This window comes from Benincasa hispida, chromosome 5, assembly GCF_027475165.1.
Source record: "Benincasa hispida cultivar pf3 chromosome 5, pf3_genome.v1.1, whole genome shotgun sequence".
Lineage (NCBI taxonomy): Eukaryota > Viridiplantae > Streptophyta > Magnoliopsida > Cucurbitales > Cucurbitaceae > Benincasa > Benincasa hispida.
In genome coordinates this window covers 62,999,502-63,004,120 of record NC_143482.1, presented here as the reverse complement: position 1 = coordinate 63,004,120, position 4,619 = coordinate 62,999,502, and the positions used below count along the sequence as shown (strand labels likewise).

The 4,619-nt window shown below is 32.7% G+C and overlaps 1 long non-coding RNA gene across 1 annotated transcript; it reads left to right on the top strand.

Moving 5' to 3' along the window:
- The first annotated feature begins 209 nt into the window (after positions 1 to 209).
- LOC150036332 (uncharacterized) lies at positions 210 to 779 on the top strand. Its single transcript, XR_016529849.1, has 2 exons — positions 210 to 364; positions 481 to 779. It is a non-coding gene; the product is annotated as an uncharacterized LOC150036332 (long non-coding RNA).
- Positions 780 to 4,619: the final 3,840 nt, after the last annotated feature.

The following is a 4,619-nucleotide window of genomic DNA, read 5'->3' as shown; positions in this document are numbered from 1 at the left end:
CAAATGGGTCTTTTTTTTAAAATTAAGTTAATAATACCAATTTGTACCCCTAACTTTACAGGTGTGTCAATTTAAATCTTAAACTAATAATTATATTAATTTAAAGTCTAAACTTTTATAGGTGTATCAATTTACATCTTTCATTACATTTTGTTTAGTAAAATCTTCTATGAAACTAATAATTCTATCAAGTAAATCCCTAAACTTTCATAAATGAATTAATTAAATTCTTAGTTGTTGGGTTGCTCTGTTATTTCAGATCCAAACCAAACAGAATTCTTATGCAGAAGAAGCCCAAGTGGATCGGTGTTAGGTGAGTGATGGATGGAAGGCCACGTCTCCTTTGGAAGAAATCAACATGTAGGTAAGAAAAACTTTCACTCAAAATGAATTTTAGTTTCTGATCAATTTCATGAATTTCATTTGCATGAAATTTTCCTCTTTCATCCTCTTTGATTCCTCTCTCTCTCTAACTCTCAGATCTATCTCTAATGGCGTTTTGATGATGTAAAAAGAAATTTGAACATGCAATGTAGAAGAATGAAGGAGAAGAAGAAGTAGAACACATATGTAACGTGGTTCAGCCAAATTGAAGCCTACGTCTGCAGAAAGTGATTTGTTTGAAGATTCAAGATAATGTTGCTTTCTCTCTTACAAAAATATTTCACCATCTCATTTTTCTTTTTCTGATCTGTATTTATAGTTTATAAAGATCAGTTACAAGTGAAGTAAATTTGTTAAATATAAAAGAAAAATAACAAGCTAGCTGTTGGAGTCAATTTCTTCCATTCTCCACCTTGAATCCAACGCATGCAATCTTCCATTCTTTCATCTTCGGAATGTTTTACCCTCTCTCTAGTAGGTCGAATCCGATTAACTCAAGACACTTCAGGAGTTTGAATTTTGGAATGAGCTTCATTAGCATATTGAAGGATCTCTTATTCAAGAGAACCAGTGAGTGGAAACAAGATGTTTCCAAGCCCATTGTGAAAGAATAAAACATTTACAAACAAACAATCACAGTTATGCATCTTAGAGAAAATTACAGCATGCTTTCTTAACTTAAATACAATGGGAATCAAGAGACATACCTTTGAAGAACTCTTCTTCACGTATTCCCTCGATCTACACTGGTCAGGCATCCCAGCAAAGTCTAAACGGTCACGAATGCAACAAACACCCAGTGTAATCATGAACTGTCTGATCCTCGAACGACAACCCTCAACACTACCACTCGATTACCTTGGTATTCTCAGAATGAGAATCCAAGAGGTGTGGGTTCTGTGTGAATTTGGTAGAGGGATAAACAATGTATATGATCGAGTAAGTAGGAGAAATAATAAGTCTATCGTATAAACAAAGGGTACTTGATCGTTTAGTAAACAAGGCAGTCGTGTAGCTAACTTGCTCGTTGTTCACTCTCTCAAAGGACTATTGTATAGCTCTCTCTTTTCACTCGATCGATTGGTATGCAATAATCCGATCTTTAAAAAACGAAAACTCTTTTCATTTTATTCTTCAATTATTAAAACTGAAAATAACCTCCCACTTGCACGGTTAATGGAGAAAAGAAAATAACCAACTAACAATTATCTCATAATTGTTTTTATTATAAATAAATATAATAACTAATTTATCATATTATATTTATAATCTATAGTTTTAATATCACATCATATGTAATATTTAAACCATAGTTCTTTTCTCCTTTATTTAATATAAATCACATTTTTATTAATTCCTCCTATTAATGTAAATCAATTATATCACATATAATTGAACCAATTTAATTATATCATATATAATCAAATTTCCTCTTGTTAATTTAAACATTTCAAACTAACCCAAAAACTGATTCTCAACTTGAATCCATTGAGCTACCAAAGGGACCTTATGGACTTGTAGCTTGAAGCTCCAATGGTATGTGAATAACTGACTAAACTCTGTAATCATGGTATCCACCATCCGTTAACTATCGGGCACTCCATTAAAGACCGACAGTTACACTCTTCTCACTCCAGATATATTTTTGTGTCCATTGGGTATAACCAGTCAATAGTACGATAGCCCTTCACAGATCGCTCGCCTCTGTAGTTACATCTAACTCTTTAATGTCCAAGAACTCGTAGTTTGTAAATTTTGTGTTAAACATTCTATTTATCAATAAAATATTATTGAGTATCTTATTTAATAAAGTTGTTGATTTTGCATTCTATTATGAAAATCCAATAAACATATCCATGGCTATAGTATGAATACTTTAACTTTATGTGGTGACATAAACAGGACCAAGTTAATAATATATAGCCCAAATGGTCTATAAGTATATGGATGAACTTGGGTATATCATCCTGGTAACACTATTGGATGGGGTCCATTTTGTATAGGTAATACAAATGATGTGATCCACAGATCATTCATGTAGAGACATGTGAGTGGAGGCATCTTATGCAATGAGTTTGCATATAGACTGGACCACAAAATAGTCATTTTTCTTTATAATGACTGTTTACTGTTAAAACTAACTATTTCATACTAAAATAACCTAGGATAACTCGATCTTAATCCTGAGCTAGCTAAGAACTCCTGTCTATTCGGGATTATCCTTTGATTTGCATGGTGAGAGTAGTCCAACAGCACTGCTCAATAAGCTTCCATTTTGGGGATAAGACCAAATGGATAGCTGGAGACATAGCCCTGCAAGATGGAATTCACTCCTACCCATTTTAGGGTTAGTAGATAAGTTGTTCCCTTAAGTGCTGATTCTAGGTTTTGAACAATCGGAACCACGCCTTCTCATGATAGAGAGGGACATGATTCATAAATAGTATTATGAATCAAATTGTTCATTAGAGCTGGGTCAGTGGGAACTTAAGGAACAAGATGTATTTATAGGGGTAAAACGATAGTTTTGACCCAGTTGTAATTACGAACGACCTGTGAATGATCGATTTACTGATTATGGTTTACATGGACAGAAATATATCTATAGTGAGGAGAGTGCAAGTATCAAGCTATAGTGGTGTGTTTGATAGTTAATGAATAGTAATTAATTCGATTAAAGAGTTTAACGAATTAATTACAAATCGTTGGAGCTCATGATTTGTAGGTCCATTAGGTCCATCTACTAGCTCTTAGTTTGGAATAACAAATTGATTATTGATGTATGAAATTAGGGTTATGAATTTGAAATGTTCAAATTCAATTTTTAGGGTTTTTCGATTGAATATATATGATACAATTAAAAACGTTTAATTTAATTGAAATTAAACAAAATTTGAAAATCAATTATATTTAATTTATGATTTAGATATAAAATTGATTTATTTTGATGAAATTGATATTTTATTGATTTAATATTAAGATATTAAATTAATAATTTTTAATTCAAAAGTTTAATTAAAAATTAATTAAAAATAATTTTATTTAAATTAATTATTTTTAATTAATAAAACTAATTTAAATAATAAAATAAAATGATTTTAGAAATCATTTTCAAGTTAGTGGATTTTCCATTTTTTGGGAAAAATCCACTAACTTCTTTTTGATGGATTATCACCAAAATCCAATTCAATCTTGTGATGATCACTAAGTAGGTGGTGCCCTCCATGCAACCTATTGATTTTGCATGAATATCTATATATAGAAGCTCCATGTAGAAAAATGATCAAACAATCTGAGTTTTACTTGTTGAAGTGAAAACCTGAAAACCCTATTCAACCCTCACTTGTTCATCCTCAATTCAACTTGATTTTAGTGTTTCCACCACACGTTCCTGCTTGAGCATAGTGAAGAAGATCTTAGTGGTGGTATACTTAAAGATTCAAGCTCTATCTTGATAGATTTCAGCTGAATTTGTGGAAGAGATCTTTAAAGGTAATATGTGTTTCAAACCCTCTTATGGATGTCATATGAACATGTTTAAAGCTCAAATTAAATGTAGTTTAAGTGCTTATTGATTTCGAAGTCTTTCGTTGCATGTTATATTACTCCTTCAACATCATAGTTCTACTATGAGTGAACACTTCTCGGGCCATGAGAAAGTGTGTAGCGCCACATTGTTCAAGCCCCAGAATCAGCCCTTGAGAGAGCAATCTATCTACTTACGCCTACTTTGAGGAAGGAGTGAATTCCATCTTGTGTAGCTGAATTCCCAGCTCCCCAATCAGACGAATCCCCAAAGTGGTAAGTTTGAGTCGACAATCTGGCCACTCGCACCCATGCAAATCAAAGGACTACTCTTATAGGCAGAAGTTCCTAATTCACTCAGGATTAAAATCATATTAAATATGATCATCCTAGTGAAATGAAAGTCTCTATCATGAACGGTGTTATATAACAAGATTAAACATTTCGTGGTCTGGTCTTATACAAACTCCTTTGTATAGGATACCCTTGCTCGCATGTCTCCACATGAATGATCAGGATCAGACCATTTGTAGCACTTTACAACACTTGTAACAACTACAATGCGGGTTGTATCTGTAGTGTTACCAAGATAAGGTTTCCCTCCTTTATCCATATACTACAAACCATTTAGGTTATCACTTAAGGCATGATCCACTTGTATGTCTCCACATACATGCTTAAGTTACAACGATAACCAGGGATCTTAGTTT